The sequence below is a fragment of the Poeciliopsis prolifica genome, unplaced genomic scaffold (genome assembly GCF_027474105.1).
Source record: "Poeciliopsis prolifica strain line A6 unplaced genomic scaffold, Auburn_PproV2 SCAFFOLD019, whole genome shotgun sequence".
Classification (NCBI taxonomy): Eukaryota; Metazoa; Chordata; class Actinopteri; order Cyprinodontiformes; family Poeciliidae; genus Poeciliopsis; species Poeciliopsis prolifica.
Window position 1 is genome coordinate 9700756 of NW_026562394.1, and position 10277 is coordinate 9711032.

Genomic DNA, 10277 nt, shown 5'->3' on the forward strand with positions numbered 1-10277 from the left:
AATTTAAGAGTGCTAAAAAATAAGATATTGATGTCAATTCAGTGAATATTATTTTGTGATGTTTGTTGAGTTAAAAGACAAAAGTTATTCATCACAAGTACAAATAATTTTATCTACACGGAGAGGAGATAAAAATTTCACTGAGGTGACTTAGAGTCGCATAATAACACTATAGTGAAAGATATTTCTGCTATATGCAGGTTGTTTTTTTTGTCGAGGAACAACACATGAAGAACGGCGAGCCAGGATCCACGAGATCGGACTCACATTGTGTCCACTACGATGCCAAAGAAGAACCTTCTTCTGTTCCACTAGATCGGTGGGATTGCACATATTCACACTACCCGGGTAGCTACAACATAGCATTCAGATCTGAAAACTGAACTGAAACATAATCAAAGGAAAAGGAACCCTTCAACTTGACTGACTTGACTTAGGACTCCTAGAGGAAAATATTGACTATTTTGTTCTGTTCGTATTATTGTTAAAATGTGTAATAAATATGTGTTTTGTTCAACTCTTTGTTTCACTTGCTCCTCCTGAGATGAACCTAGTTTCTGAAACGCTAGTTGATCATAAAGATTCATATTCACTGATTCTCTTGTCGTATGTGACATACCAGGTTAGTAGACCTTACACACACACATATATATATATACACACACAGTAAGTGTGGTCAATTTCAGAAAAAAAAAAGTGCTCGACAGAACCAAACCAAAGCATCTAGTAAAAAAAAGAAAATTAACCTAAAAATGTTGAGATTCTTAAAACCAATGTCTCAGACAAAGTGTGTTATCACAAAAGCAGAAGCGAATGCCAAATGCTTACCAAGAGATCCACGGGATGACATTCAGTAATAGGTCAAGTAAACATTCCCAGAACTTTTTCAGAAGTACAAATGAAATGAAACTTGTAGAACATTCTTTCTCACAAAAAGAAAAGTGAGAGATGTAGAGCAGAAACACTTATCTGATAAGATAACCCATAAGTTCTCCAGCAGTCCTTTCTAATAAGATACTAGCAGCTTAATGTGCCCAATGTTCCCCAATGCTAACTTTAAAAACACACTGAGATGATACCTGGAATGATCTTTTTAGTTGGACGATGATGACAGACAGGTGGCAGTGGGGGGCAGAAAAAAAAACAACTAAATGCCAAGGGGAGCTCTGGCTCGACCTCGAGTATTGAAAGCAGCCACTCAGCCCTCGCAGAAAACCTGTTAATACTGAAAACTATTTTTTAACTCTCAACACTTCTTCAAACAAGGCCTCATATGTTTTACCCTTCATGTGAATATGGGCCAGAATCTCTTAGAAAAAGTGTTTCTGACACTTTGCAGAATCTATGCCATAAAGAACAACTGGGTCAAATCTCAAAATCAGCACAAGAAAACAAGCTGAGAGTTCCACCGTAACTCACGATTACTTTAGTTACAAAATAATCCATCAGTTATTCTGGTGATTAATCAGATGAAATAAACCGACAAATTCTGCATTTTTTTCACATTAAAATATCCAAAAAAGTAAAAGGACTCAATTCAAATAAGAAAATAAACATTTTATTGAAGAAAAATATAAACATTTGTAGCAAAGGATGCACCTGCAACTAAAAGCATACTTCTAAGCTAGGCCCTTTCACTTGACTTAACATCAATACAGTACATATACATATAAAGGCGTGTCTATGGGACAGTTATGTATTTAACTGCCAAATATGGGACGACTCCCTATTTCACGGGATGGGCGGCGATCCTATTCAGGGTTGCTGAGATACAGTTTTAAGGGCGCTGGAGCGGAAAACCACAAACGCAAAAGTTCAATCACATAGAAATCTGCTGTTAATCTCTTCATGTTAAATAAATAAAAAGTATGACTTATTATTGAAGTATTTAGTCGTTATTTCAGCTTGACTCATGCAGAACCGATCTGATCGTTTCCATACCAACGATCAGAAGGGAGACCTTGCCTCAGACCTCCAGTGACCTCACTGATGAGGTCATAAGAGACATCATGTACATCACAATAGATCAAAGAAGTTCTAAAGCTTGCATGTCTTGCGCGCCAAAATTGAGCCCATAAAGTTCTGTCAGACACTCAAATCAGCAGCAGCAAAAATGTCGAAGTGCTCCAAGAAAATCCATTTTCCGTGCCTTGAGCCACTAATCTCACTTGACTCCAGCGATGAAGAATTGACTAAAGTACGCGAGGATGAGTTGAGTGAATCTGACTCAGAACTGGAGCAGGAAGCCCAGATTATTCCTGTGACAGCGGGGGAAATCAAAGATATGCAGAGACGGCTGCAGGATTCCTTGGAAGAACAAGAGCTGCTAAGGAAGAAGGTTGCAGATAGTGAGATATGCATAGAAGCACTAAAACGGGAATTGAGAAAAGAACACCACAGACGTCACAGAAAAGTTGAAGATACGTCACCTGAGTCATCTTTCATTCCACCACCTCCGAAGGACAATGACTCTGTGTGGAACACTTTTTGGAAAAGGTTGTCCCATCAATTTGACGATTACTTTGGAGATGTACTCGTCCAGCCAGAGGACCCCATTGTAAAGAAAGAGGACAAACTGCGTCCTAAGAAGTTGGAAGAGAATATGAAACGGGCGGAACGAGATGCCATACCGCTACAAAATCTCTGTAATAACCTGGATGCCCTGTGTAATTGGACTTCTGGACACCTGTCTTTATTTTGGTTTGTCACATACCTCTACACAGCGTGGCATGGCTGGACCATCCCCATGTTGCTGCTGCTATTAATTCTCCGCCTTTCTTTGAATTATTTAATTTCCAAAGGCTGGAATATTAACTGGAGAATCGTCCCAGAGCTGACTGAGCCACTGGGACTTCCAAAGGCACATCCGTCATGGAGAGAGAAGCTCCATCAGGTTCAGGACGTTCTTCATCAAGCCCAGAACCTGTTTGGACTTCTGGCCGACTCCCTCGAGAAGGGAAAAAATCTGTTGATGTGGGTCAAGCCAGACACGACGTTAAAGTTCTACATTTTACTGTGGGTGTTCTTTTTCTTTTCGTGCTTTTTACCGTATCAGATGATGGGATCCATCTTAGTTTTTTCTGCCGGCTTAAAGTTCTTCATCGTTGACTTCATCTTTAACACTTACCCGAACTTAAAGAAGCGTTACGACACCTTTGGATTTTTCTGGGAAAGTTTACCCATCGACTCAGAGCTGCAAGATCACAAAGACGACAAGCGCCACAGCCTGTTTGCTGCAACAAGGGCTCGACTGAGCAGCTTCACTGCTGCTCACTTCAGAAACGGTGGCAGCCTGTTCCATTTCATGAAAAAGAAAAGACCATTTCATGAAATGTTTAACATCCCAGAGTCTGAGCAACCTCTGCCTGAGTTTAAGACCGGCTGGCATTGCTGTATGGTGAATAGAGACAGGAATATAACATCAAAAGAATTCTGCGGTTATGGGGTCCTCTATGTCACCGAGAACTATTTGTGTTTTAAGAACTACATAAATAAGTTCCATACAGTTATAAAATTAACAGACATCACAGACTTCAAGAGATATAAACTTGTACCAGGACTGCCCGGCTCAGGTAGGGGATGTCAATAGCAACGGCAGCCACCAAGAAGCCTCTGTTGTTCACTGCTATGATACACAGCAAACGGGCGTATCAAGCCATCTCCTCCCAGATGAGAAAGGTGTTTGAAGAGGCAGCTCTGCAGTGTGCAAATATAGAGTGACTTGCACTCTGGTGCTGCAGCTACTTGGGAGGAGCACCAGGAGGCGACGACTCGGGAGGAGCAACAGGAGGCGACGAGGGAACACTGGGACGACTAAGAGGCGACGACTCGGGAGGAGCAACAGGAGGCGACGACGCGGGAGGAGCACCAGGAGGCGACGACGCGGGAGGAGCACCAGGAGGCGACGACTCGGGAGGAGCACCAGGAGGCGACGACGCGGGAGGAGCACCAGGAGGCGACGACGCGGGAGGAGCACCAGGAGGCGACGACGCGGGAGGAGCACCAGGAGGCGACGACTCGGGAGGAGCACCAGGAGGCGACGACTCGGGAGGAGCACCAGGAGGCGACGAGGAAACACTGGGACGACTAGGAGGCGACGACGCGGAAGGAACACCAGGATATATATATATATATATATATATATATATATATATATATATATACATGTGTGTATATATGTATATATATATATATATATATATATATATATATATATATATATATATATATATATATATATATATATATATATATATATTGTTTTTTTTGTTTTTTTTGAGAAACATTAAACATGCAAATGAAAATAAATAAATTCCTTCTTTCTAAAAAAAAAATATATATATATATATGTATATATATATATATATATATATATATATATATATATATATATATATATATATTATATATATATATATATATCTATATATATATATTTATATGTATATATATATTTATATGTATATATACACATATATACAAATATATATATATATATATATATATACACATATGTGTGTCTATTTACATGTGTGTATATATATATGTGTATATATGTTTGTATATATAGATATATATATATATATACATATATACACATACATATATATATATACATATATATATATATATAAAAATATATATAAATATATATATATATATATATATATATATATACATATATATATATATATATATATAATATATATATATATATATATATATATATACTATATATACATATATGTATATATATACATATATATATATATATACATATACATATATATATATATACATATTATATATATATATTATATACATACATATATATATATATATATATATATATATTATATATATATATATATATATATATATATATATATATATATATATATATATATATATATATATTATATAATATATATATATATATATATATATATATATATATATATATATATATATATATATGCTACCCGGGTAGCTACAACATAGCATTCAGATCTGAAAACTGAACTGAAACATAATCAAAGGAAAAGGAACCCTTGAACTTAACTGACGACTTAGGACTCCTCGAGGAAAATTGACTATTTTGTTCTGTTCGTATTATTGTTAAAATGTGTAATAAATATGTGTTTTGTTCAACTCTTTGTTTCACTTGCTCCTCCTGAGATGAACCTAGTTTCTGAAACGCTAGTTGATCATAAAGATTCATAGTCACTGATTCTCTTGTCGTATGTGACATACCAGGTTAGTAGACCTTACACACATATATATATATATACACACAGTAAGTTTGGTCAATTTCAGAAAAAAAAAGTGCTCGACAGAACCAAACCAAAGCATCTAGTAAAAAAAAGAAAATTAACCTAAAAATGTTGAGATTCTTAAAACCAATGTCTCAGACAAAGTGTGTTATCACAAAAGCAGAAGCGAATGCCAAATGCTTACCAAGAGATCCACGGGATGACATTCAGTAATAGGTCAAGTATATTGAGATCGACATCACTTTCCCTCAGAGTTTCACAGGTGAGGAAAAACTGGTCACAATCCTAGCTCTAATTGTTCCAGACAACAGAGCCAATTCAGAAATTCCAGTCGTGATTGGAACAAATGCTCTGGATATTCTGTATGAAGATTTCAGTGAACAGATAAGCATCCCAGAGAACTGTGCTTATGTTCCCCTCATTCGGCAGCTTCATGCCATCTACAAGAAAAAGACAAGACAGAAAAACTATGTGAGGTCTGTCAAAACACAGGGCAAAAATAAGACCATCCTTCCAGCAGGTAAAAAACTAACATTGGATGGACGTGTGAGAAATGTCCCTTCAGAACAAGGCGCTATACTCTTAGTAGAGCCTGTCAGCCAACGGTGTTTACCTAGCAGTGTGATACTCTGCAGTTACATCATGTCAAGTCCACGACAGACTTCATTTAAAGTTCCCATCCTTCTGAAAAATGAGACTAACCATGACATTGTTGTTCCAGTTCATCAAGTCTTGGCACAAGTCTCCTTTCCTATGTCAGTCTTTTCTCCTGTTCCTACCTCTAACACTAAAGAAGAAGAAGAAGAACCTGAAAGACAACCAGACAATATAGCTACATGTTGTGCTGCATATGAAGTGACTCAAAGTGAAAACATTCAGTTTGACCTCTCTGATTCCCCACTTTCAGAGGAATGGAAAATTAGGATTTCAAATGCTCTTAACTCAATCCCTGAAGTTTTTGCCAGAGGAGAACTTGATTTTGGACACACAACAGCGGTGAAACATAAGATTCGACTCTCTGATCCAACACCTTTTAAGCACAGACCACGACCTATTCATCCATCTGATTATGAAGCTGTGCGCCTTCATTTAAAGCAGCTATATGACAGCAACATTATCAGGGAGTCTGAAAGCCCCTTTGCTTCACCAATTGTGGTGGTGAAGAAAAAAAACGGACAGATCCACCTCTGTGTGGATTATAGGAAGTTGAATAGCCAGACTATTAAGGATGCCTATGCCCTGCCAAACAGGATCCAAGTGGTTTTCTGTAATGGATTTAAAGTCAGGCTACTACCAAGTGGAAGTTGATGAGGATGATAAGCATAAGACTGCCTTTGTCACACCTTTGGGTTTTTGGGAGTTCAACAGGATGCCACAAGGAGTGACTAATGCTCCGGGTACATTTCAGCGCCTGATGGAGAAATGTATGGGCTCTATGAACCTCAAAGAGGTCTTAGTGTTTTTGGATGATCTCATAGTCTTCTCTGACAGCATGGAAGAACATGAGCAAAGACTTTTGAAAGTCTTGAGCAGGCTGAAGGAGTTTGGACTGAAACTATCTCCGGAAAAATGCCATTTTTTTCAAAAGTCAGTGAGATATTTAGGGCACATAGTGTCAGAAGAGGGAGTACAAACAGACCCTGATAAGATCTCAGCAGTCACCACATGGCCCAAGCCTCTCAACATATCCGAACTGAAGTCCTTTCTGGGGTTTACAGGATACTACCGTAGGTTCATTAAGGATTATGCAAAGATTGCAAAACCTCTGAATGATCTAACAGCTGGTGTAGGTCCTGTTAAAAAAACAAAACCCAACAGACTAAAGTCAGATTGTGACTGGAACCGACCCTTTAAAGAAAAGTGGACCCCTCTATGTGATGAGGCATTTAACACCCTAATCCAAAAGCTAACAACTGCACCAATACTTGGGTTTGCTAACCCTGGTAAACCATACATTCTACATACAGATGCCAGTTTACATGGCCTTGGTACTGCTTTGTATCAGGAAGACGGGGGTCAGTTGAGGGTCATCGCATATGCCAGCAGAGGGCTGTCAAACTGTGAAAGAAGGTACCCCACCCACAAACTAGAATTTCTAGCATTGAAATGGGCAATCACTGACAAGTTTGCTGATTATTTATACGGTGCTGACTTCACCGTCATGACAGACAACAATCCGTTGACTTATGTTTTGACATCTGCCAAACTTGATGCAACAGGGCATCGGTGGCTTGCTGCCTTATCTAACTTCACTTTCAACATTCAGTATCGTGCTGGAAGAAGAAATCAGGATGCTAATGGATTATCAAGACGCCCACATGTCCCTGCAGAAGTTGATAACAGTGCAGCAGCTGAAGATGAAAGGATTAAGAAGTTCATTGACAAGTTCAGAAGGGATGAAGACATTATGTCCTTTCCTGTAGAAGCTGTGCAGGCTGTATGCGAGAAACATCAAGTGAACAGCAACTTACCTGTCACAGTGGAGTGCTTAGCAATTGATGCACAGGCAATACCAGCTGAATTTATTGACACTGAGGCCATCACAGGATCTAGTACTCTTCCAAGGATGTCACAACAAGACTGGGCAGCAGAACAAAGAGAAGATTTTGCTATTAGGAGAGTCATGGATCTTCTCAGTACAGGAAAACGTCTCTCTTACAGACTGAGACAGAAAGAAGAAAGACAAGTCCAGTCAATGCTAAAAGTTCAAGATCAGTTGTCCTTAATTGACAATGTTCTATATAGGAAGCGCATGTATCAGGGTCAACCCATTTTCCAGCTGGTTCTCCCTGAGAGATATAGACAGATTGCATTTGAAAGTCTCCATGATGATGTTGGTCATTTGGGAATTGAAAGGACTATGGACCTCATGCAAACCCGGTTTTATTGGCCAAGGATGTGGTTAGATGTTGAACAAAAGATCAGACAATGTGAAAGATGTGTGCGTCGCAAAGCCAGAGCTGAGAAAACAGCACCACTTGTTAACATCAAAACAAGCAGACCACTTGAGCTAGTATGTATGGACTACCTGTCTCTTGAACCAGATAGTCGAGGGACAAGAACATACTAGTAATCACAGATCATTTCACAAAGTTCTCTGTTGCAGTGCCTACTCCTGACCAGAAAGAGAAAACTATCGCAAAAGCCTTGTGGGATAAGTTCATTGTATATTATGGTCTACCAGAACGACTGCATAGTGACCAAGGTCGCAATTTTGAATCAGCGGTCATTAAAAGTCTATGCCAGATGTTGGGCATAAAGAAAACGAGAACAACCCCGTACCACCCACGTGGAAACCCAGTAGAGAGGTTCAACCGTACTCTACTAGGGATGCTGGGAACTCTTTCAGAAGATGACAAGGTCAAGTGGCGTGATCATGTGCAGCCATTAGTGCATGCTTACAATTGCACTAAGAACGACACAACTGGGTATTCCCCCTATCAGCTAATGTTCGGGAGGCAGCCCAACCTACCGATCGATGTTGCATTTGGACTAATTCATCGAGGAAAAGACACAGTCACTCACAGTGAATATGTGAAGAGGCTTAAAGAAACTCTCCAAGAGAGTTACAAACTGGCTATGGAGCACAGTCAAAAAACTGCTCAACACAATAAGGCCAGATATGACATCAAAGTTAGAGAGTCCATTTTGGAAAAAGGGGATCGTGTGCTTATACGAAATGTAGGGATCCAGGGAAAGCACAAACTTGCTGATAAGTGGAGCCAAACTATATACAAGGTTGTGAAGCATATCAATGACTCATCTGTGTATGTTGTTGCTCCCCTGATCTCTGATGGTCCAGAGAAAACCCTCCATCGAGACATGCTTTTGCCTTGTGGATTTCTGTCGTTCTTTGAACAGGAACATTCTTCAATTCCATATAATGTGGACAAGCCTACGTTAGTTCCAATTCAGGATCCATCAGAAGATGGACAAATGCACCTGGCAGATTGGGATGATGGTTCGTGTCGGGATTTTTGGCCAGTGGTCCAGGAGGACGTCACTTACCCACCTTTCACTACTGTGCATGAAATTCCCATCCCCATTAATCCTGGTTCAGCAGACCACAGCACCAGCCTTGGCTGCTCGAGTTTGAATCCTTATGCAGATGTTTTCGCACCAGTACAGGCTGAACCAAGGAAAGAGCAAACTCCAACTGAACCTGTTGAGTTACAACCTAAGGAATCTCCCTTAACTGCAACAGATCAACCGAATATCTCCCCTGAGGCAGAAATTAGCCCGGTTGAAGAAGACAAGGCGTTGTCCCATCTGTAAATGACAATCCACAGTTGAGGTCGAAGTTCAGAGGAGGGATACAGCGATGGATGTGCAATTGAACATTGAAAAAGTGGATGTGGAGGACGACAATTTTGATGTTGACAATAAAGCAAGAATGGACAAGATAGACCTTGAAGAGAAAGAGGAAGAGGATGTTATGTCCGGAATAAGGCGATCACAAAGAAATAGGTCAGAACCAAACCGATTAATTTACAAGACCCTGGGAAATCCATTATCCCTAATGATGCATTCCCTTCTAAGCAGTCTTGATATGGTTGTCACTCAAGCCCTGGATTCAGTTACTCCCCCAGTTTATGGAAAGGTGACTGCCATTTAAATAGATCCCTGTCATGCGAGGATGCATGCCATTTCAGGGGGGGGGGATGTAACCCATGTTATTTTAGCAAACATGAGTTATCGCCTGTAATACACCATATTGCCAATAGGTGCAGTAAATGGCTTCAAAGTAGTCTAAAGCTACAGTGATGTGCTACAGAATATGAGCGAGAGTAACCAGAAGAAGAAAGAAAAAAAAAAAAAAAAAAAAAAAACCGGTTGTGGTCACTTTATTGATAAAAATCAGTTTTCTTTTGAATATTTTTTCAAGAATTAGTTTCATCTGTGTTTAAAATTTTGATTCCTGTGTATCGGGATCTGGGAGAAGTTGTTTTTGAGATTTAATTTCTATTTTTTGCGGCGAATCTCCGGTGAGTTCTGTGCTATAAT

At 39.4% G+C, this 10277-nt stretch overlaps 1 pseudogene; it reads left to right on the plus strand.

The window, feature by feature from the left end:
- The first annotated feature begins 1846 nt into the window (after nt 1-1846).
- On the plus strand, nt 1847-3940 carry LOC129368793 (GRAM domain-containing protein 4-like; annotated as a pseudogene).
- The last annotated feature ends 6337 nt before the right edge of the window (nt 3941-10277 follow it).